General features: G+C 35.4%; 1 protein-coding gene across 43 annotated transcripts in view; it reads right to left on the bottom strand.

Moving 5' to 3' along the window:
• The window catches only part of LOC105470366 (zinc finger and BTB domain containing 20), an 814,500-nt gene that overhangs the window by 426,642 nt on the left and 361,454 nt on the right, over positions 1 to 26,404 (bottom strand). For 5 of the 43 annotated variants that reach the window (XM_071089352.1, XM_071089275.1, XM_071089315.1 and 2 more), the window contains one exon: positions 16,153 to 16,250. The exons of 36 other annotated variants lie outside the window; for them this stretch is intronic. The gene's annotated coding sequence lies outside the window, so the exon portion shown is untranslated. 2 more of the 43 variants (XM_071089404.1, XM_011722249.2) reach the window with 1 other exon arrangement.

Raw genomic sequence — 26,404 nt, 5'->3', positions numbered from 1 at the left:
ACGCTGAGCTCCAATAAACAAGTTGATTTTAAAAACTCATCAGACTAACAGTTATGCTTCTTCCCCTATCTTTCCTTTGCTTTCCCTTGTTCTTTCACTTTCCATACACACACAATCACACTTACCTGCACAAGTCTGAAACATCAGTCTATGTATTTTTTTTGAAATGTACTCTGTACCGATGCATTTTTCTGTGTTTCTTTCTAACCCTCGGGAATGTTAAGAATTTAGGAAGAGAGCCACAGCTTAAGAGAGCAATTATTTGCCAGTAAATACTCAATTTGCTTGTCCTGTGATTTTTCTTCTAACTTGCATATTCAATAATCCGTCCCTGACTGCGTCACGAGCACAAAAAGTCTTTTCTCCAAAGGAGAACACTTTCGCCAATCAACCTTCAGCCATGCCAGGGCACAGCTCGTCAGGGTGATTTGTTAGCTTTAATTAATAATTCCTCACACTGGCCATTTTCACAAATAATGCAGTGAGGCTGGGAGGCTAGATCGCTCTGATTCAGACAGATAAAACTACGGTGGAAAGGGGATGGGGAGGGGTGTGGGGGAATTCAGACGCCGTTTATAAACACCTCTAATCATACTCTTTCAGTTTACAATATAGAGGACATCTCAGCTGAATTACCACGTTATGTCCACCACTTTGTATTGAGATGGAAACCATATGTTCCTCCACTTTATCTGCTAGGGCCTCCCTGGTGCCAACACAGTCATTGGGCAGACAACATTCACAAAAGAGGTCTCTAGCCTCCGGATAGCAAAAGTTTACTGCAGGGTGAAGTTGAGAAATCAGACATATACTGCACTTCTCAGTGAGCTTGTGTAACAGTCTGGAAACACAGAAGTATGAGTTATGAGTGTGAGATTTTCTCTTATCCTGCTGTGTGATACTGGGCATTTCATTTAGCCTTAAAAAAAAATCTCATACCTCATCCTCAAAACAGTTTGCAACAATGACTGATTTGTTCATGCATTCCATGAACATTTATTGACTCCCAAATATATGCCACACACTGTATTAAATGCTGAGAATTTTGCTTGAAAGTAAGACTTTTCCATTTAACTGGCATAATCCATGGGCTTGGACAAAGCCACCAAACAGATAGTGTGCAAATAAAAATAAGGATTCCTAACAGTTTCTGTGTGGCTAAACCAAATAATCAGTAATTGACAACACACTTGAGTCCATTGTGCAAAAGTCATGCTCGGGGTAAAAAAGAATATACAGAGATTAAAAAATAACTTTTTTCAAAGATTAAAAAATTTCCCTCAAGGTGACTAGAGCACTAAGAAACATATTAATATGTTCATAAACAATTTCCAAAGATTCACAATCACTTTAGGAACATGCAAAGAAAAAAATTGTATTAATGTCCCTAATCTTTTATAAGAATATATGCCTGTGTGTGAGACTGCAAATTTATTAATTTATTGGATACTTATTTATTGAGCATCTACTCTATTTCAGGAACTGAATAATATTGGAGATAAGTAAAGCACAGCCTCGTCATGCAAGAAGTTCACAATTTAGTCACCAGACTCTAAAAGAGAAAACACACATCTCAACTGAAAACTGTAATGCAATATAGCCAGAGCAATGACACAAATATATATAAACATATAGGATGGGCCTCCTAGAAGTGATGCATCAACTATTTGTAAAGGTTGAGTAGAAGTACCAGTGGTAAGAACATTCTAGGGAGAGTCAAACCTTTGAACCCTTTCTCAAACTGTTACTAGAAGCAGAACACCAGTTCTAGAAAAGATGGGATTTAATACATGACAATTTCAGATAAATGTTTCAGATGGTAAATATTGCAGGATTTAAAAATAAATTTATTAAGAAACAAATGTCCCCCAAAACTATAACGTCTTGATATCATCAAAAAAGCAAGCAGCTTTCTCACTTTGTGCACGTCTTTCTCACTTTGTGTGTTTCAGTTCTCTCAGGCAAATATGAAGCATGCTTGACACACACTGCCTTTCTGTGTTTTCTTGCCCATTTATCTTCTTTTACTATGGGCAGGCTTGTACTGCTTCTGTTTTCATTGTACCGTAAGATAAATCATATCTGCATGACTGTTAAAGGAAGGGGAAAATCTATGCCCATTTTGTGGCCACACATATACCTCTAGTCAGATAGCACATGCTGTATGGGACTAACGGTGCAAATGTTAAATGAGAAAGGAAATAATACTCCTAAACCCCCAAAAAGCTCTTTCATAGCTAGTAAATATTCCTGAAAACTATGTAGAAATCTTGGTGTTATTTAACATTTTGCTTTATAGTATATTTAACAGTATAAGGCAATAGCCAGAATACTACATTTACCATAGATCAGTAACATCTAGCCATTTAAAGAACTTACAGTTTACTAATTCATTAAATATGTATGAGTTGAGCTCCTACTATATACTGAGCACTTATCAGTAAATGTTTGATTTTTATTCCCACAATGCTTATACATAATAATAGTTAACATTAACTGAGCGTTAACTATATGCTAGGGACTAATCTAAAGACTCTACATATAATATCTCATTTAATTCTCACAGTAACATTGTGAGGTAGGTACTATTAATTACCATCTCCATTTAATGTATTATGAAACTCACAAGTAGAGAAGCTATATATACATGATGTGAATTCATTCTACCCAATGAGACCAGGGCAACTAATGTCCAACTAAAATCAGATTTATTACTTTATAGTTACATAGTCACACATAATGTTTATGTCATGAAAATTAAAGAAAATGAGTCTGGGCGCGGTGGCTCACGACTGTAATCCCAGCACTTTGGGAGGCTGAGTTGGGTGGATCACCTGAGATCAGGAGTTCGAGACAAGCCTGGCCAGCATGGTGAAATCCTGTCTCTACTGAAAATACAAAAATTAGCTGGGCATGGTGGCAGAAACCTGTAATCCCATCTACTTGGGGGGCTGAGGCAGGAGAATTGCCTGAACCCGGGAGATGGAGGTTCCAGTGAGCCGAGGTCATGCCATTGCACTCCAGCCTGGGTGACAAAGCTAGACTCCAACTCAAAAAAAAAAAAAAAAAAAAAAAAAAAAAAGAAAGAAAGAAAGAAAAGAAAAGAATAGCACAAAATCTAGCCCAGAATAGGGGTAAAATATATGGCATTTGAAGTATTCAGAGTTAAAGGTTACCACATACAACTAAGACTTACTGTTTCTGGACCAAATGACCATATATTATTGAAGCTTATCTTAGACAATAAATGTAAATAAATCTTAGTTAAAGCAAATTAGCCTTGGTAGTCTGGTAGGTTTTCCTTTGAAGATGTTAATAATATAGTTGAACTGGTTGTGTTTAAGAAAACAGAGCTGACAGAAAAAATAGAGATAGATGACACAGGAACTTACCAGTTAATAATAGAAAAAATTCTTGTTTTTCCAAGTGATTAATACAATATCACATTGTATTTAATGTAGATGAAAAAGCTTATTTGGGACTCACTGGGGAAGCTACCACTCAGTATAATCATATGCTCTTTTCAGATAACCCCACGCTGCTAACTTTACGGCTAATTGCCAGCATTTGCCAGCTCCGAGCACTCTGATGCCCTCTCCACATTCTTTCTTTTCTCTTGACATTGACTAAATCCAGCCAACTCTAATTCTTGACCTAAACTATGGTGCAAATATCCATGGAACACAACATTTTGTTATGGTGATAAAGCTGGTTCTAGATGAAATGGTGGTATTTCTTTATGGAGGGGCTACAAGGAGGCTCTTTTCATTTGCTTGTGTGTGTAAGTAAAGTTTCTTCTTTGGGATAAAGGACTGCCTGGACCCTCCATTATTGGTCTTTATTCTGTGGATATTGGCTGAGATGTTTTGTATGGGAAAACCAGCAGATGAGTTCATGAGCATCTGTCTGAGCCATACTAACCTAGTGGCACCTCCTGGGAAGCCAGGGCTTTCTAGAATCTGTTTATTTCTCAATTGAAAATCCTAATTCATAGAAGTTAAAAGTATAGAAGACAACTTCACGTCCTCTTTCTTCATGATACCTGGATTGGTTACAACTTAGTAAAATTTTAGCCTGTTTGGTCCCTCCTTCCTTCCTAGCTATCTGAGTCTCTAGTCTTATATAGGGAAACCTTGTCTTCTAATTGAAAATGATCATAAACAGAAGTTATGACAGACACATTTCAAAGTAGATGCTATTTTTCCAAAATAAATTCCACATACATTCCAATTTCTGAAATTATGTATTTTCACACACATTATATAAATACCTAATACTTTAAAATGTTTTGGTGAGACCTAGATAATGAAGGAATGAAAAGGTGACTTAATCCCAGTTTTTCTAAACAAGAATTTTAGAACTCACGTATTTTAAACTTGTAAGTGGTGATCAATACAATGGGCTGTATATTTGTTTGAGAGTTAAAAATCAAAAATTTTCTCAGAGTTCTTTAAGGCATTGCTTTCTCGACCTGGGAGAAATCTTCGACCTTCACATTCTCAAAAGGAGAAAAATGTTTCCTGTCAGAAAACTAGTCATGGCTAGTTCATATGAAGAAGTCCAAGACTGTGTCAGCTTCTCTGTGACCTTGCTATGAGATTTGCTACAAGTAATTTAATGCCTTTCTATGTCTCAGGTTACTTTTTATCTATGATACCTCAATGATATTATTAAGATAATGTGGATCAAGTGTTTTGATCATTGCATAGAACATATGCTAAAGCCCTAAATCCCCAAATATCAGAATGACAACTTGAATTTTAGAACGACACTAACACTTCTACAACATTAAATAGCATATTTAGCACCTCAGTATCTCCACTTTTTCAGCTATAAAATGGGTATAGTCATCTTTACATTTCCCATCAAATAGTATATTGGAATAAATAGAGATTATTACAAAATCTGTTGAAAGATTTCAACAAAATGTCATACACGCAAGTGAGGTGATGAATATATTAACTGGCTTGATTAAATATTTCTACAATGTATACACAGATCAAAATATCACATTGTACCCCATAAAATATATAATTATTTTTCAATTAAAAATAAATAAATAAAAATTAAAATGTAATCAAACCTCTGAAGCTGATTTTCAAATATATTAGAGGAACTGATTTTAAAATATCAAAGCGTAAGAAGTAAATGTTTTCAAGCATATTTAGATACTTATGAAGGAAGACTATTAAAAGACAGGGAGCAGGACTGCCTTTCCTTTGTGTGGCTGGCTGCATTTTATGATGGATTCAAAACCCCAGTAATGAGAAAACAGAATCAGAAAGAGTGATTTTTAGCAGGCTGTTGAATGACACATAAAATAAAATGTATTCATTAATGAGTCAGCAAAAAATGTTATGCATGAGCTTTTAGAGCCAGAATTTTTAAGCAGCTTTTTCATACTTGGTACAGTCGTGTTCCTGAAGTATCCTCTAACAACCCCCTCCCACGTCTCTCTCTCTCTCTCTCTTTTTTTTTTTTTTTTTGCCTTATACTGCCAGATTGGAATAATGACCAAAGGGAGGAGCAAAACAAACAGATATGCTCACTGTGGCAGAAGCCACTCCAAAGATCAAAGACCCGATTCAGCCATGGCTGCCAAAATCAGAACCACAGTGGGTGCTCATCAGCATGGTGCCCTGAGAACCACGTGGGCTACCCTTGATAGGTTAGCAACTGGGGGTGCAGGCCCCACATCCTGCTTAGAACCACCTGATAAGAACTGGATGTGCACATTACCTTACCCACTCACAACATTTGATTTCAACTAAATTCTGTTCTAATATTATGTTTATTGAATGATGTAAGTCTAATAGACACTGTAAAAATCACACAAAAACATAAGTACTGTCTACTTCAATTTCACATCTTATAGTACCCAAAAGGGAAGTCTGATTTTCCTGTATCAGTGAGTAAAATCTTGAGCAATTAGTAAACAAGATCATTTTCTTTTTCGATTTTCTATAGAAGTTGGAGATGGCCTTGTCCACATATCTACAGTAAGTGAATTATATCAGTAAATATAAGAATTACAGCTTAATTTCACCCATTTTCTGTCTTAAATAATTCATAAATTAATTAGTCATTTTATTTTATTCATTGGAAAAATTGTGTCTTAGGTGATGATATCCAAGTAGGGACCCAAAATGTTAAAAATGAAGATAAGAAATAGATACTACATTTTTTCCCACTGATTTCTATGGATTTTCTATTACAGAAATAACTTCTGCAGAGCACTAGTACTTCACAGAACACAGTAGGATATTCTCAAAACCAGGATGGTGACAAAATGAATACAATCAGCATCAAGTGATGAGAAGCAGATGAGTAAAGGAATATGCCACAGCACTAAAATAAAATGGGTCCTTAATTTAAAGAATGCTTGCTTAAATTTTATCTTATGAAGAGAAATATTGAAAAGAAAAAGGAAGAAGGAGAGATGAAGGGAGAAAAGTTGGAAGGACAGAAGAAAGGAAGTGAGGGAGAAAGGAAGGAAGGGAGGAAGGAAACAAATGGGAGAAGGGAGGGAGAAAGGAGAAAAACAGTGAGTAAAAAAGCAAGAAAGAAAGAAAGGAAAAAAAAAGGTAAAGCCATTAGAGACCCACTGGCTGGCCCTCTAATCTTCCTTCTCTGCTTCCCACCCCAACCCAAATGTCGGGGACACAAGTGGGATAGTTGGGAAAAAGGGGAAAAAAGGAAAATTTCTTTCTCCAGCTGATGCTCACTTTGGTACCAATAGCTCTAACTCAACAGTTCCAAGGGTTTTTAATCTCATGTGGTCCTTTGAGAATAAATTAAACTTATCAACCTTCTCTCCAAGGAAGGGGTGGGGAGAAAGAAAGGGCATATTTACAAATACAAATAAAGTATACATTTAGATAAAATACAAAGTATATTTGCATACATTTTTAAAGGGCTTATATAAACTTTGAGATTCATCTCTGCACCATCTAATTATCCATTAGCTTAATATGAAAAACCATTGGCTCTAGAATCTGGACCAAGCTATAATAAATGGGTAGGGATAGGGATTTGGAGAAACGGAAATGAGATACAAAACAAACCAACCAAAAACACACACACATTAAAAATAAAAAGGTATTCCTTCTCTCCAAGTCAACCCTTAAGCTTCTGGCTCTTCATTGCTTCTGGAATTTAGATCAAGAAAAAGTATGATTTAACCAATAATTATTTAATTAATAAAAATAGATAAAATTATACAGCAAGATATATAATATTATAGCAATTCTTCATGTTTTTAATCATTAATTCTACATTCCTTCCTGTTAACTGTCTTTGATAGTGCACTAATATCTAATACTGCCCTGATTTTGAACATCAGCTCTCATACATACAATAACATTGAAATCCAACACCACTTAATATTGTGATTAGCAACTCATCAGACATATAGAAAATTACAAGGAGACTCTGCAACAGATACAACAAAGCAAATAAACAATAATAAACTAATTTCAAAGTTTTAACGATTATATATAAGAGGACACAGACCTTGCCTTAACTGTACTAATGGGAATTGTCTATATTTATTTAAAACATAATATAGTTTTGAATAGTAATTCATAATCTTTGAATGCCTTAAAGTATATTTAGCTCATCTGATGTGAATATCAACTCTGGAAAGTAAATAGGAGAGATATCATTATCCTTTTTTCATAAGTGAAGGAACAGAGGCTACAAGCTATTAAATGACATTCTTAATATCACAAATCTAACATGTGGCAGAGCAAAGGCTAGAACTCACAGGTTCTGATACCCAGTAATTTTGCTACTATGCTACACAGTACTCAAAAAATATTCGTTATACATAGCTTGTTGAGGCACCTGTGTTGTCTTACTTTGGAAATTAGGACAATAGCATATATCCTCAAATGAGTTTATGCCCATAGCATTTATTCATTCACAATAAAATTTTATTTTGGCACACAGTAAAACAGCAAGTATACTAGCTATTTAAGAGGTGCAAATAGATATATTTGAACGTGTACTGCATGTGTTATGGATGATGTTTGCATGTAGTATGTGTCCATGTGTGGGGAATAGTGTATGTTTACTCATTTTGTTAGAATTTTGCTAGAAAAACAATACTGTTGAGTTAAGCCTGTGTTTTATTGTTAATCATGCATTTAGTAACAGCACAAGTTGACAAATCACTTATAATTGCTACATATTATAGCAGCACAATTCACAACTGCAAAATCATGGCACCAACCCAAATGTTCATCAATCAATGAGTGGATAAAGAAACTGGTGTGTGTGTGTGTGTATAATATACATATAATACACACATATATGTTATATACACACTATCATATATACTATATGTATACTATTGCAGCATATATATGCATATATATACATATATATGCAAATACACACACACACACACATATATATATGTTAGAATACTATGCAGCCATAAAAAGGAATGAATTAACAGCATTTGCAGTGACCTGGATGAGATTGGAGACTATTATTCTAAGTGAAGTAACTCCAGAACAGAAAACCAAACATTGTATATTCTCACTGATACGTGGGAGCTAAGCTATGAGGGTGCAAAGGCATAGGAATGATTCAATGGGCCAGGTGCGGTGGCTCAGACCTGTAATCCCAGCACTTTGGGAGGATGAGGCAGGTGGATCACTTGAGATCAGGAGTTTGAGGCCAGCCTGGCCAGCATAGTGAAACCCTGTCTCTAATAAAAATACAAAAATAAGCTGGGCGTGGTGGTCTGCACCTATAATCCTAGCTGCTCCAGAGGCTGAGGTAGGAGAATCACTTTAACCTGGGAGATGGAGGCTGCAGTGAGCTGAGATCATGACACTGCACTCCAGCCTAGGCAATAGAGCAAGACTCCATCTCAAAAAAACAAGAATGATGCAATGGACTTTGGGGTCTTGGAGGAAAGAGCGGGAAGTGGGCAAAAGATAGGAGACTACAAATATGGTGCAGTGTATACTGCTCGGGTGATGGGTACACCAAAATCTCACAAATCACCAGTAAAGAACTTACTCGTGTAGATCACCTGAGGTCAGGAGCTCAAGACCAGCCTGGCCAACATGGTGAAACCCTGTCTCTACTAAAAATACAAAAAATTAGCTGGATATGGTGGTGGGCACCTGTAATCTCACCTACTCAGGAGGCTGAGACAGGAGAATCGCCTGAACCCAGGAGGTGGTGGTTGCAGTGAGCTGAGATTGTGCCATTGCACTCCAGCCTGGGCAACAAGAGCAAAACTCCATCTCAAAAAAAAAAAAAAAAAGGAACTTACTCATGTGCCCAAATACCACCTGCACCCCAATAACTTACGGAAAAAAAAATCCACTTCACGTAGTAATATACGATAAGCACTTAGTAAATGCCAATTGTTATGTTCTTGCCTGGCAACTTTTGGTTGTCAACTGAGTAGAAAAAAGCACCATCTTTTAGAAACTTGTAATTCCTTCTTATCTGTATGTTACCTTCATTTTCATAAAAGGCAAGCAGGAAAGTGTGTTGTATCATACAGTGATGAATTTTGGAAATTATGCATAACATTTTAATTATAGCTTGAATATCCTTTATTTGAAATATTTGGGAGCAGACGTATTTAGGAGTTTAGACATTTTTCGGATTTTGGAATATTTTCATTATATATTTACCCGTTGAGTGCCCCCAGTCTGAGAGTCTGAAATCTGAAATACTCCAATGATCATTTCCTTTGGGCATCATGTCAGTGTTCAAAACATTTCGGATTTTGGAGCATTTCAGATTCCGGATTTTCAGATTAGGGATGCTCAGCCTGTACTTTAAATATGAAAGACATGCACTTGTTAAGGATTTTTGCAGAGATTTTATTTTGCAATTATGAGTCAGCCCACATATGACTTCTGTTATGCAATTACATATTTCTCAGAACTCCTCTATTTTTTCATTTATATTATTTAAATGTTTACTTAACTGAGAAATAGAAGATTCATTTTTTGTTAAAGTGCAAATAAATGACAAAACAAACTTAAATAAAAATTAGTTGATTTAAATACTCAAAAAAACCCAAAATGCTTCATGAATAGCATAGTAGAACATACTTCGAGAAAAAAATATAAACACACATACATCTGACTTCAACTATCTTCTTTGTTAGTTGATTTGTAATTAACGTAATTAAATTTATGAAATAACTAAAAACTGACTTACAAATTTATAATCATATATTCAGGTTTCTGTTGTAATTAGAGTAAAAAAGTAGTTAAAGAGTTACAATCTTATTGCCCTGATCTTTCCTATTTTTACTTGAGAAATTATCTTTTTACTCAAAAATTTTACTTCCTGTTTTTATCTCTGAAATATATAGTCTAATATGAAAATATACAAGATGGCAGATTGTAGGGGTGAGCTCATTTCTTCCTTAAGGAAATGATATAATAGAAATTATAATCTAGTGGATTTACCTGTACCATATTTCTCTCTTAAAATCCAAAGCAACCCTTCCATCCCAAATACCAGAACCAACCTTGAACAGAATTCCAAAGTGTAGATGAAATTTACCTCCAGTTCCTCTTCCTTATCCCCTCTTTGTCCATGTTTCCTTTTGACCTTCTTGGCCCTTCCTTTGACCTTGTCTAAAGATGTTATTTCTGGTGTTAGAAAGTGTTAGAACTTTCCTCCTCAATTTCAGCTTAAACTGAAGTCTTTATTTAACTTGGATTCCTAACTATAGCATCCTTAGCCCATATTGCCAACCCATGAATTGAAATGTTGCCATCTATCTGACCAACTTAATGTCTTGCATCCTGCTCTCACGTAACAGGTCACAGTCTCTTAGATACCAGTGAAATATTTTTCTGTTTCCTGCATTTATCTCAGCCTTCCATGTGAGTCACCTGTGTTAAAATTGTAGTAATCCCCACTTTCGGGGGCTGAGGTAGGCAGATCGCCTGAGGTCAGGAGCTCGTGACCAGCCTGGCCAACATGGTGAAACCCCGTCTCTACTAAAAATACAAAAAATTAACTGGGTATGGTGGCATACACCTGCAGTCTCAGCTACCTGGGAGGCTGAGGCAGGAGAATCCCTTGAACCTGGGAGGCGGAGATCAGGTCACTGCATCCCAGCTTGGACGACAGAGTGAGACTCCATCTCAAAAAAATAAAACAAAATAAAAAATTAAAAAAAATTAATAATCTCATTTCTGATTCACTTGATCTGGGCTTTCTTCCTTTTCCCAGTTGGGTTCCCTCTATGGTTCTAGTATGCTTTGTAGTGATTAAAAGGGTTAGGATAAATAAAACCACTGCCATAAACCAAAAAATTTCCAGTCTACCTCAGGCCCTAATGGTCAACTTGGTTTTCCCTGACCCCTAGTTATTCTGTTTATCAAACAGAAAATAAATATTCTTTACCAAGTTCCATAAGATACATATTTTTAAAATCTGCTAATAGCATTTAGAAGGTGAGTATTCATACTGAATTTTCTACTTCTAGACCAAAAGCACTAGAATACTCAGGGTACTCTAGAAATTTATAATGGAGGTAGGTGACTCTTCTTTTAGAATTCGTCTGTGGGAGGCAAAATAATTGCACCCCAAAATGCCCACTGCCTAAAGCCCAGAACCTGTGGTACATGGCAAAATGTTATGTTACATGGAAAAGGGACTCTGTGAATGTAATGAAGGTTGCTAACACTAAAACAGGGCGAGTATCCTAGATTATCCAAGCTGGCCCAGTCTAATCACCTTAAAAGCAGAGAACTTTTTTTGGCTGGAATTTGGAAAAGAGGTGTGGTAGTATGGGAAATTTGAAAGATGTCAAGTGTGATGATTCCAGGTGCTGTTGCTGGCTCTGATATAGGGACAGCACATATGCAAGGAGCTAAAGATGGCTCCCAGCTGATAGCAAGGAAATGGAGATCTTAGTCCCACAACCATGAGGAAATGAATGAGCATGAAAGTGGATTTTTTTCAGTCTCCTCCAGTTAGGAATCCATCTGACACCTTGATTTTGGCCTTGTAAAGCCTATAGCAGAGAAACTGGTGGAGCCATTCTAAACTTCTGATCTGCAGAACTGTGAAATAATAAATTTGTATTGTCATAAGCTGCTAAGTTTGTGGTTGGTACAACAGCAATAGAACACAAATATATTATCCAACATACTATCCCAGTCTAAAGGCCAATAGACACATAGTTTAAAATCATAGAGTAAAGAATTAGGGCAGGAACCACTATTATGAAAACAGAAAGTTCTATAAACATATTTTCCCTGATATTCCTTCTTTTAGTCATATCCTCAGAGAAAGTGAAATACCACGGGACTACAGGAAAAAGAACACGGGGAGTATATATTTACTTAAGTGCAAATTGTCCTCACCAAGGAACTTCACAAACGTGCTCTTCCTCACAGGTAAGAATACTATACTAACAGTGCAACATTACTCAAACCAACTAAATCTGCTCTCTTCAATAGGAAAAATCTGAAAAGAGCTTAAAAGATTATAAAGGCATGAAGATAATGAACATTTAAGAAACAATGAAAAGAAGAGAAAACAAGGCCAGGCAAATGTACCCAAAATTCACACATCATATGCCTACTGGGGTATGTTTTTCCTACTATACAAGTTTTCTAATAATCATACATTTAAAGGAATTTATCTTCAAAAATTATAATTATTTATTTTTATATGTCATCACCAAAGCTAGTTTTTAAAATGTATTTTCCAAAATGAATTTTATTTCTTATTCATATTTTTTACACAGCTAGCTTCTGGTCTTCACTGAACAAAGGAATATTGGGAGAAAGGCAGTTATTTCCAATGATTTTTGGCATGGAAGGTTTAGAAAACTTAACCTTTGAAAATTTACTCAACTTCAGAACCTAAAACTTTTGGAGGTATAGAACTACCAACAACATGCTGAAAACAAATACTTTTGCAATCAACTAGAAATAATTTTCACAGTAAAAGGTAAATTCTCAGCAGGTTGCACATATTCTACTTCATAATTATATCACAGTATGAAACAATATGAAAGAAAATAAGGGAAAAAACAATATAGCTACTTAAAATTCTTATAGAAACAGGATAAATGAAGTTAATTTTATATTTCTGTTGAGATAGAAAATATACTGAGCTAAAAATTACTAATACCACACTTTGAATCTTCCCTTTTGTCTTCCATGGAGGCCACACATGGAAGGATAGCTCCAATGACCTGGGTAAGAGCACTGCAGAATAGAAATGGCAATGCGAGATAATGTACACATGTTCCTTTCTTTTGAATATCACATTCTGCTTCCTAGAGGTCCCTGTAAACTTATTAAAAACTTCAGTCATTTTGTAAGGAGATACCATAATTTCCAGGGGCTTTGAGGCTCATTTATAGCAAATTAATCCCCATTTTACGTCTGTCCCCATTTGGCATTTCTAAAGGGGGTGGATAATAAATCCCGCCAACTCTCTTTTTAAGGGCTATTCAGATACTAAATAAACCAGGAACATTTAAAAATACAATCTCACAAAAATCTGCTTTGCTTAACCTTCTCTCCTTCTTTAAAAAAATAAGAAAGGCATGATGTTCTTTTTTTGTTAATTAATTCATTTTAGACAATTCCCTAAATTTTCATTTTAATAAATTTTTGTGTGGGTGCATTAATTACTCTCAAAGATGCTTTACAACTGTTACCTATTAAAAGCCTTTGTTATTGAATAAAAAAAAAAAAGAAAAGAAAAGAAAAAACTTCCAGCATGCTCCCTTCCTTCTCTATTCTGAGCAGGTCCTTGCTATCAACTGCTGGAGTATGCTTGCTTTGCACCTAGAGCTATAATTATTTTGCTTTAATTTTACAAAACCTTTTGTTCCATTCCCACGAGCCCACCTGATCCTCATATTACACTCGCTCTATTAAAACACTCATGCAGAACAAAGCATGGCTGTACTGATTCATAAGTAACTTTTTTTTTTCCTCAGTAAAATGCCACTGGCTAGGGTTCGGGACACAGTCCTGGGCTTCACTATCCTTTGCCAATTTTCATATGTTAGAAAAAAAAAATATGTTGTATCAGAGTGTGTACTCTTCCCCAAGATCCTTCCTTTGCCCCACTTGTTTTTGTGTTTTTAAACATATTTTATCTTATACTTAACTTTACTTTGGGGCAATATACGTGACAGAATGTTGAGGATAGTGGATATATTAAAAGTTTGTAATCATGTTGAGATTTCTTTTATTTGTGTGGTTAAAATTCTTAAAAATCACTTCTGTTGCCTTCTTTAATTTTTGTTCTTTCTCCTTACTCCACCCCTTTTCCTTGAGATCGTGCAATATATGTGGGTTCTGGCAGAAAAAAATTGCAGTGACTCATCAAGAGAACTGTTTGTTTGCTCTGAGGAGCACCCTGAGGACCCTCTGGGCTGCATAGGGAGCCCTTTGATCCTAGAAAATTTATTTCTTCCAGATGTTTTCCCCACAGCCACCTTTCTGCAATGTCCCTCTTCATTATGTAGCATAAGAATAAATACTCAAGACCCACTGCTATGGTATACAGTTTTCCTGAATGTAGTGTGACAGGGAGTTGACATTTGATTGAGCTGTTGGGTTCTTCTTGCCTTAGGCACAATGATGGAGGAAGATTAAAACTGAGGAAAGCAGAACTGGGTCTGTTCAGGTACAGTGTCTTTAGGATTAGGATGCAAATTATATGAACCAGGCCAAAGAAATTATGTAAAATCTACAAATCTACAGACCATTGATCATGGACCTAGTTTTCTCCAACCCTGTAAAGCCTTGATGCCTGGATCTGCCATGTTACTCCTCCAATTTTTTATTTGTTTATTTTTTTTTTACCTAAGTACAAAGTGCGGACAGGAAAGTGAAGCCATTGGACATCTCTTGTTTTTTCTTGGCTTGGCTGACAGTGCTAGTGGAAAGGAGAAGGGAGAACAAGGGAGGAATGCAGAGCAGGTACAAAGGTAAAGATGGTGTGATGGGCTGAATAATGACATCTCAAAATATGTCCATGTTCTAACTCTTGGAGTCTGAATATTAATCTAAATGAAAAAAAAGACTGTGCAGATATAATTAAATTAAGGATTTTGACACATAGAGCTTATCCTGGATTATCTAGATGGGTCCTAACTACAATTCTGTGTATCCTTGTAACAGGAAGATTCCACATAGACAGAAGAGGCCAAGTTAATGTGACCACAGAAGCTGAGATTGCAGTGATGTGGCCACAAGCCAAAAAACAGTGGTGGTCAGCAGAAGCTGGAAAAGGCAAAGAAAAAGATTCTCCCCTAGAGCATCCAGAAGGAATGCAGCCCTGCTGACATCTTGCTTTTGGCCCAGTGATACCGATTTTGGACTTTTGGCTTCCAGAACTGTGAGAGAATAGTTTCCTGATGTTTTAAGTAACCGGGCTTGTGGTAGTTTGTTATAGCAGCCACAGGAAACTAATACAGATGTTAACTATTTCAAAACTCCATTGTTCACAGCATTTGTGGAATCACTGAAGTCTCAGGTTGAAGGCACAGTGTAAAACAGTATGCCAAGGCTTGAAGACAAAATTCTCTGTGGAGATACTGGAGATATTAAGGGCACTTATAATCTACAGCAAGTTGGGAACTAAAACAGGGCAAAGAGAGTGCACAAGGGCATTCAACAGAAGGTTATACAGATTATGAATGTAAACGTTCTAATTTTCTAATGCTGGTTTGCATTTTTTATGAAGTAGGACAAATCTATATTTTCCATTTACGTTAATGTTTACATATAATGTATTACCAGCCATTTTTCCCCTAAATCAATTATCAGTATTATTAACTTTAGTGACATTTTATTTGGCAAATATAAACTATATTTAGCATATATATACTGTATTATAAAAATAAAGATCATCTATCTGCACTTGAGGTAACTTTCCTTTAGCTATTCAAAGAAAAATCTATTTTTAAGGTTTAACCCAAAGATAATATGGTACCTAAACCCAAGAATTCTTAAATAGATATATTAAAACAATAACTTGGCTGGGCGTGGTGGCTCATGCCTGTAATCCCAGCACTTTGGGAGGCTGAGGGAGGCCAGGACTTCGAGACCAGCCTGACCAACATGGAGAAATACTGTCTCTACTAAAAACACAGAATTAGCCGGACATGGTGGAGCATACCTGTAATCCCAGCTACTCAGGAGGCTGAGGCAGGAGAATCTCTTGAACCCAGGAGGCAGAGGTTGTGGTGAGCCAGTATCACACCATTGCACTCCAGCCTGGACAACAAGAGCGAAACTCCGTCTCAGAACAAAACAACAACAACAACAATAACAAAAAACCTCCCCAAAATCCAATAACTTAAATCTGGAAAAGTCCAATAGCAAAATTATTGTGACCAAACCACCCAGTTTATCCCTTTCTCTAGTTCATCATTAAAAACATTTGGCAGCGGCATTATTAATAAAGAACTGAAAATACACCTGAACTCCATGATTCTTCTTAGCTATTTTACTTTTCAACAACCAAACCATTAATCTTCATAATTACCATGAAGCTAATAGATGTAGACCACAGATAAAGATGAAGAAATAAAGTTATGGAAAGCTTAAAGAGATTCTAGATCAATCAGCAAATGAGAAGAACTGAGAAAATGAAGTAGAAACGCTGGCTGCATTCTCTAGTACCTTTGAAAAACTATTAGAGATAGAATCCTTCTTTTGGAGAAAATAGTCCAATGACAGAACATGTAAAAGATGAACAGAGTCATTTATTTTTTGCTCCTTTCATATTAACACAGAGTATTCATTTGGCAGTAGGTTTAAAAACAGGAAGAATAGTCTATTTTTAAATAAAAATTTAAAAATTTGTCTATTTTTAAATAAAATTTAAAAAATTAACTGATGATTAACATAACTACTGTACCAAAAGAAAGATATCATAGTACCAGCAGGCTAAAGATATTCTAATAGTTATCCCCATCTATCTTCATGTCAATAAACAGGAAAAATGAGAATATCAATGTGTTATCTTTTCAATTTCCTAATAATACCAGGGGGACCCAAGGCAGTTCAAATCTCAGGACTTCAGAGGCCACTGAGTTCCACTATCTGAGGCGCTGAGCAGTCGATATGAATTCCAACTTCATACTCTCCTTGTCTCCTTATTCTATTTGCTTTAACACTATGTACACCTAACTTATCTGTAGAAGGACAGGATGCATATCCTTTCTATAAAAAAAAAAAAACTATGCAGATTTTCCTAGTGCCATATAATTACAGGTACTCTTTACTTGTTTATGAACCCTTCAAGAGGCAATTGTTAGCATTCCCATTTATCACTATCTCACCTATTTCAGAGTTCCTAGAGGGTTGAAAACATTCTTTTCCTGTTACTATCTTCTCTTAATTCTACCACACCTGGTAAGAAGTTAAGTAGTAACTAGTTGACATAGAACTCTTGGCACAGAAGAATGGGTGGCCAGCATCAGTGCAGATTTGTTCATTTGGGTTTGTAACCTTTGTGATAAACTATTGAGTGCTATAGAGATAAAATATAAAATGATTTTTTTAAATCCTAATACAAAACTACCTTAACCCTTTTAGCATAGATTATGATTCTGAAAGCTAATAATCTGTACTGTGCTATAACAAATATAGGAGGATGAATTTAGTATGATAAAGTTTGCTGTGATGAAGAAATCGTTGAGATAAATGGGACTTTAAAATCAAGAGTCAAGGACATTTGGAAAGATATAAGATGTACTTAGGAATCTTACAATTGAACAAGGACTTGTCTCTAGTTTCTTTGTCATAATGTTTCTAAGACACAAATTAATCAAAATCCCAGGTTATCAGTTACTTAATATAAATTTTCCAATAAACACATCTTGATTATACACGTAGGTCTTCAAAGTGGGTAGATTTATACAGTCCCCTCTACACAGGCAAATTACATACACAAAAATTATGAAGTTATTTTTTTTTCTTTGAAGTAGTTTAGTGAATCTTTAAAAATCTGTAATGAATAAAACCAGACTTTAAATCCTCAATAAAAATGTTCTATATCAATGATTGTCATGATATGTGTCTTGGTAATAGATTATTGCATAATGTTTTTTCTTAATAAAATGGTATCTCCATCAAACACGTAGATCATGGAGTCTTCCCACAGGGACTTTTAAGATCATGTAATCCAATCCTTCATTTTACAGATGAAGAAACAATATGTGAGTGTTTTAATAAAGTCTACTGTAAGTTTTGCATTGAGACAAAAACGGTTGTTGTACGAAGAAAAAAGGAGAAAAAGAATTAACAGTAGAAAGTTGGAAGTGAAGAGGGAGGAAAAACAGAAAGGCTTTTTCATTGGTGCAGAGCACTAAGCAGAGATGCATTCTCTAATATATATCCATGTCATTGCTGGAAACTAGCTTAAATACAGTACGAAGTTGGTAGCGTCCTTTTTTTGTTTGTTTGTTTTTGAGACAGAGTCTTGCTCTATTGCCAGGCCGCAGGCCACAGTACAGTGGCGCAATCTCGGCTCACTGCAACCTCCACCTCCTGGGTTCAGGCGATTCTCTCCTGCCTCAGTCTCCTGAGTAGCTGGGACTACAGGCACGCGCCACCACACCAAGCTAATTTTTGTATTTTTAGTAGAGACGGGGTTTCACCATGTTGGCCAGGCTGGTCCCGATCTCCTGATCTCATGATCAGCCCACCTTGGCCTCCCAAAGTGCTGGGATTATAGGCGTGAGCCACCACGCCTGGCCTGTAGCATCCATTTTTAAAAGAATCACTTAGATTATAAACATATAAACAATTTACACAGATTTTCCTCTAGGGAATCACATGACTTACCATAAACAAACAAACATATTCTGTATTAACAACATGCTAACTGTTCATTCATTTACACTGTATATTGCCTGTCACTTCCCCAGCATATGTAAGTTGAAGGAAACATAACAACCATTGTTAAACTCTATTTTAAAATAAATATTATTCTATAAATACAGAAAAAACATGAATATTTTTAAGAGTCATATAAAGACAAATTTTAATTTGAAGATTTGATACTAAGGAATAAATATATATACCTAATATATATTCACAAAAGTTAAAAACTAATTTTTTAAATGTAGACTGTGGAATCAGACTCCCTGGGACTCAATCTTGATTTTTGCCCCATCCTTGACCTTGGGCAAACTTTTCCTCTCTGTGCCTCAGTTTCCTCACCAGTAAAATTAGGATAACAATAATGACTATTTACAAGAGTTGTTGTGAGGATGGAATGCCATAAATTTACATATAAATCTTTTAGAACAGGGACAGGCACATAGTAATTAATAAATGTTAGCTGTTACTTCTAATATGTACAAGTCTGTTAAACATTTTGCAGGGGGGAGATAAGGTGTCTCTCATTAACGGGACTTGTTAAGGCATTTTGTCTTTCAAATGTCTGCCTAACTTAATTCATATTGATATTTTGTTTCAGTAGGATTAATAAAATAGTATGAGGAAAAGCCTTAGTTTGGTTTGTTTAGACGTGTTTGAGACAGGGATTCTCATCCTTTTAAGGGGAGTAACCTAAAACGTTACACCCATTCCTGGCTTAAAGTAACTGAGAAGTGACTCTCACAAGATGATAAGGTTTAGCTGTATCCCCACCCAGATCTCATCTTGAATTGTAGCTTCTATAATTCCCACGTGTTGTGGAAGGAACCCAGTGGGAGATAACTGAATCATGGGGGCAGTTTTCCCCATACCGTTCTCGTGGTAGTGAATAAGTCTCATGAGATCTGGTGATTTTATAAGGGGTTTCCCCTTTTGCTTGGCTCTTTCATTCCCTCTTCCCTGCTGCCATGTAAGATGTGCCTTTCACCTTCTGCCATGATTGTGAGGTCTCCCCAGCCACGTGAAACTGTGACTCCATTAAACCTTTTTTTCTTTATAAATTACCGAGTCTTGCATATGTCTTTACTGTGAGAACAGACTAATACACAAGGTAAAGGAGAAAATGGGCGAGTAGAAGAGGCTTAGCAGGATGCATACATCCCCTGATGTGGAGAACATGAAAGCAGTCACAGAGGAAAGTGGAGGTGCTGACTCTTCAGCAAGCAAATATTCCACCTATGTGCTCCCACAGTATCTTATACATGTCTCAAAGCCTTTAACTCGCTGCTTGTAATGATTTGTTTATATATACATTTTTTTTGGTTATTATATGGTCTTCTACTTGAAGACAAAAACTGTCCCATTCACTTTTGCTCAGTAGTTGCTCAGTGGCATATTTATGGATTGAATGACTTAGTTAATTAATAACAGCTACTACAATGGGGGAGGCTATTGATTAAAAAGCGAGAGCTAAGACTCACAGGTTCTATCCCATGGAGGGGCGTGTTGAGGTAGAAGTAACTAGCTATCATGGTACTGACAATGGGTCTCTGATCTCTGTGCTGGGGATAAATGCTCTAAGTGAGCATGAAATATTTTTGAAGTTTATACATGTGTAAGTTTTTTTTCCCCTTAACCATAATTTTCTTTTTTAAAAATGCATGAATATTTGAGTAACTAAGTGCAATTTTGGGTGCAAATATAATCTGCCTAATAAACCATGGGAAAGGCCTGAAAATAAATTCAATAAAAAGAGTCCTAGATAATGTGTTGTGGGAGAGGGCAGAATAAGCAATTAATTATACATGGTGGAATTAAGGTAATTTTAGTAGAGAAGGTGATATATTTGCAGGATCTTGATGCAAATACTAAATCTCAATCTGTGAAAATAGAGCTTATATCCTTAATGTAGAAATTGGCTGATAAGCAGAAATAAGTGCAAAGTTCTGTGAATGGGTGACGTAAACATCAAAGGTATTCATAATTCCCAATATACTTGAAAAACTGGCTATTATTTGATGCATATATCCCTGTATGGCAATCAACCCAGTAAATAAAATAATAATAATGTCCTTTAAAAAATTCATTTATTCATGAATATTCATTCATCCATTCACTCTTTCAACCTAATGTGATAATCTACTGAACATCAAATTCCAAACTGTGTGCTGAGTACATTGCAAACCATGGTGGTCAAGACAGAATAAAGTCTCTGCACAAGAAGTAGGTTCAGACAATTAAATTAATAATTATAATGTGATACATATTATGTTAGGTAAAGTACTAAATGTTATGGAAATATGTAATTATAAGCAGTTTATACTTAAACTCATTACAGAAATATGGCAGAACTATATCTGGATAAATATAAAGTGCTGTTGGTTTTTATTGACCTTGAATTCCTTCTGATTTTGTCCTTTTTACCTACAGAGTAGATTGCCACATCTGGGTCTTACTTATACTGTTTGCTATTCAAAATCTTGCCTCTTGAACTACCTATTTAATTATGGATTCATAAAGCACAAATCAATTTATTTTCTTAAATTCCTTGAGACTAAAGATGGCAGCATTTTTCCTACTCCAGTGTTTCTTTTCTGTTAAGATATATCTTTTATTATAAATGACAGCAACCTCAGGAAGATGATGGTGATGATGCATGAAACAGAAAAAAACTATGCTTCCTTTTGTGAGATTAGATCTACAGGGCTGAGAAGAGTAAAATCTTGTTTGGACTAGTATATTGAACAAAAACCACATAGGAGTCACAGTGGAAGCAATTATAGTCTATACCAATTCTTATCATTTTAATGAGGCAAAGTTAAAGTTGGTCTTTTCGTTGTGGTTCTTAAATTCAAGGTATAACCTATAGCCCATGACAAATTTTTTCTTTAGAAATTATCAACCACACAGTGAATTTTCTTTAGAAACCAAAATTCTAGAATTTTTAAAGCAAAAAATGTGCTGTTCTCCTTCATTTTAATTCTTTTGGAGGAAAGGAACTTTTTCTTTTCTTTCCATAAAAAATGTAGTTAACTAGAGTTGCCATAGGTAAGAAGACTAATAGAGTAAAATACTAAATGATCCAATATATACTGCATTTATCTAACTGGATTTCATCTAGCTCAACATCATGGCTTTGTAGTCTAAGCAGTAGATGAACAGAAACAATAAATTGGGCAAGTAATGTTTTGTGTGAATAACAGAAGAGTGAACAGAAATATAACACTTCACCATTGCACAAAATACAATTAAATATGATTTTTAAAAACCCAGTCACTGATCCACTGCCCAATCATAAAACAAGTGTAATCAGTTCAAGTAGTCTTAAATATAGTGAAAATGCCCTCAAGACACACAGCTTGAGAGAATAAAGAGTTTTCACTCTCATCTGCTGGACTCAGGGAAGGTGTGCTATGTGGCTATCATTTGAGTGTTCTGTGTTTAACTTAATCAATATTATAAATTATGCATATATTTTAGAAGTTCATAATTTCTATTAACTTGTAAAGCTTTTGTAAAGAAGGATAAAAACCATACTACAAAAATGAGAATGTGAATAAATGCCAGTTTTTTCCTCAGATTACAGATGAGATAACATCGCTCCTATTTTAAGAAAATGAGACTGGATCAGATGTGAACATTTATCCCTTCTCTTTAGGATAGTCTATGAATTCAACACATTGACGCTAATTATTACAATAGTTAACAGTTACTTGAGTACTAACCATGTGCAAAGCACTTTGTAATTATTTCACATATATTATCTCATTTAATGCTCAAAACAATACTATATTATAAATAAGGAAACTGAGGCAAAGGGAATTCATTTACTCTAGATGAATGGCGTAGTAACAGGTGGACGTAGGATTCAAACCAGACATACTCCAGAATCCATACAATATTAGAATAGTCTGACCTGAAAAGACAAAACAACAACAACAACAACAACAACAAAACGGATCTAACCAATACCTTGGGAACATCATCTAACTTTTCTGGGCTTTAGATCCTTCAGCTGAAATAGGAATTGACAAACCTTTTCCATAAAGGGCAAAAATCTTAAATATTTTAGGCTTTGTGGGTCAAGAGGCAAAATCAGAGATGTCATGCTGTTTAGGTAATGATATAATTGGAGAGAAAACTTGCTGTATCTCAGCCAGTTAGATGAAAAATACATAATACAACAGGAAAGGATAATCTTCAAACTACTAAATTATAGTTCTCTTTGTACTTCTAATGTGGAGACAAATTATATTAAGAACGTGGTAGCTGAAATAAAATTATTTGAGATTAGCACATCAGGTGTTGAGTGTTATCAGTGGTTATCTTAGGGGGTGACAGAAGAAGATTTTAGGGACAGTTTTTTCACTTCTAGTTAAAATTAATTTTTTAAGTGGTGGAACTGATTGTGATTTATTATTATTATATTTTACTTTGTGTTTTGGGGTAGTTTTCAGTATTTTCTCCTGGTTTTATTGAGGTAAAACTGAAAAAAATTTTACATATTTAATATGTACAATGTGATGGTTATCAAATACATATTACCACAGGCAAGAGTATTAACATATCCATCACTTCATATAGTTACCTGTGTGTGTGTGTGTGTGTGTGTGTGTGTGTGTTGAGAACACCTAAGATCTTACCCTCTGAGCAAATTTAATGGATGCTATTCAGTATTCTTAACTATAGTCACTATGCTGTATATTTGACCACCATAAGTTATTCATCTTATAACTGAAAGTGTGTACCCTTTGACGAACTTCTCCTGATATCCCTGTCCCCAGCTCCTGGCAATCACCATTTTATTCCCTACATTTTTGAAATCCACTTTTTTTTTTCTTAATTTAATTTAAAGTTCCGGGATACATGTACAGGACATGCAGGTTTGTTAATAGGTAAATGTGTGCCATGGTAGCGAATAGCCATGTTTTCAATACATCACAAGCCATAGTAGTGAGAAACAGCATTTCTATTTTTTTTCTTTTAAAATTATTATTATACTTTAAGTTCTGGGATACACACACAGACCTTGAAAGTTTGTTACATAGGTATACACGTGCCATGGTGGCTTGCTGCATCCATCAACCCATCATCTACATTAGGTATTTCTCCTAATGCTATCCCTTCCCTAGCCCCCCACTCCCTGACAGGCCCCAGTGTGTGATGTTCCCCTCCCTGTGTCCACGTGTTCTCATTGTTAAACTCCTACTTATAAGTGAGAACATGCGGTGTTTGGTTTTCCATTCTTGTGTTAGTTTGCTGAGAATGATGGTTTTCAGCTTCTTTTTAAAAAGATTCCACATAAAAGTGAAATCACACAAGAAAGGAATTTTAGAAAAACTAAAAAATTGAATTAATATACCGTCATAGGAAGAAACAGAATTTCCAAGATGAGTGGGGGAAAATAATAGTATCAGAAATATAATAATAATAGAGCTTTTTCCTGTGGAAAATAGTACATGGAAATAGAATGTACTAAAAAGGAGAATCAGAAAAGATTATGGCTCCAGAATCACATTATCTTCTACAGTTTGAAGAAAAGAAAATGTGGCTAAAAGAAAAAATGTACTTCCATTGCATACCTTTTATAATGACAAGAATAAAGAAATACTAACAATATCAAGTATTGACAAGGATACTGACAAGGATATGGAACTACTGAAACTCTTATCCATTGCTAGTGGGAATGCAAAACTGGAAATTACCGAAATGTCTTTCAGCGAATTAATGGTAAATGATCTTCTGTATATCCATAGAAAGGAACACTACTTAGCAATAAAAAAGAAACAAATCATGAAACATGCAATGACATAAAAGAGTATTTTATTTTATTTTTTTTAAAGACAGGGTCTCACTCTATTGCCCAGACTATAGTGCAGTAGCATGATCATGGTTCACTGCAGGCTCAACCTCCCAGGCTGAAGTGATCCTCCTGCCTCAGCCTCCCAAGTAGCTAGAACCCCAGGTGCACATCCCCATGCCTAATCAATTAAAAAAAATTTTTTTTTTTTTTAGAGATAGGGTCTCTCTGTGTTGCCCAGGCTGGTTTCAAATTCCTGGGCTCAAGCATTCCTCCTCCCTTGGCCTCCCAAAGTGCTGGAACTGCAGGCATGAGCTAACCATACCCGGCCATGAATGAGTCTTAATGCATCAAGCTGAGTGAAATAAGTCAGACTTAAAAGGCTATATATATATATATATATTTCTCTATTTATATGACAACTCTTGGAAAGACAAAACTATAATGATAAAGAGGAAATCTGTGGTTGCCCTGAGTTAGTGGTGCGAGGATGGATAAAAGAAGTTCTTCAGTGTGATGGAACTCTTTCATATTCTGATAGTGGTGGTGCTTGTTACATAAATCTATATATACGTTAAAATTAACAGAACTGTATACCAAGAAATTTATTAATGTCAGTAAAACTATTCAACATTTTCAGAGGAAAAAAGGGAGCAACTGATTACATATTGAATCATTGGAAAATACAGGCTCAAGTAAAGCCATGGTTTCTCCTACCAAGAAGATAATTTGGTAAGATATAACATTGTGGATGAAAAAGAAACCTGCAGTTCTACCTCTCTGCCATTAGTTGACCAAAATGAGAATGTCTAACATAGCTACAAATTTAAATAATTCTCTGCTTGTTTAAAATATAGTCTCTAACAGTTCATTATAGTCATTACTGCCTGTGAATCAAGGAGAATACCAGTATGTGAATTTTATAAGTATGACAGCAAGGTAAAGACTGTTACTTAAGCCAATAAATTACTATATTTCATAAAACTCTAATGATTCTGTGAACAGACTATGTAGTTCAATTTTTCTTCTAAACCCTGTAACTGCAATGTATTTTCACTGATATTTTTAACAAGTTTTCAAAGGTACATTTTTTATTGTGGCAAAATATATATTAAAAATTTACCATTTTAACCATTTTTAAGTGTACAGTTCAGTGGCATTATGTATACTCACACTGTTATGGAACTATCACAACCATCTCCATCTCTAGAATATTTTAACTTTTCCATATCCAAACTCTGTAACCATTAAATAATAATCCTATTTCCCCTTCCTCCTAGCCCCTGATAACCTCTATTCTACTTTCTGTCTCTAGGAATTTGACTATTCTAGGTACTTACTTAACATAATGTATTAAAGTTTTATCCATCCTATAGCATATGTCAGAATTTGATTTCTTTCGAAGGATGAATAATATTCCATTCTATGTATGGACCACATTTTGTTAATCCACTTGTCCACTGATGGACATTTGGATTGTTTTCACCTTTCGGCTATCAACTGTGCATTCCTTTCGACATTATTGTCAGCCACCAGTTTTTTCCTCACTAGTCAGACTCAAGTCATATTCTGACACCCTTTAGGAATAAAGGACATTTCATTTACAATAGTTAGGTTTAAACAGGATGTATTAGTTTGCTCTCACACTACTAATAAAGATGTACCCAAGACTGGGTAATTATTTTAAAAAGAGGCTTAATGGACTCACAATTCCACATGGCTGGTGAGGCCTCACAACCAT

This window comes from Macaca nemestrina, chromosome 2 (genome assembly GCF_043159975.1).
Source record: "Macaca nemestrina isolate mMacNem1 chromosome 2, mMacNem.hap1, whole genome shotgun sequence".
In the NCBI taxonomy this organism is placed as follows: Eukaryota; Metazoa; Chordata; class Mammalia; order Primates; family Cercopithecidae; genus Macaca; species Macaca nemestrina.
This window is presented reverse-complemented; position numbering and strand designations above follow the sequence as displayed.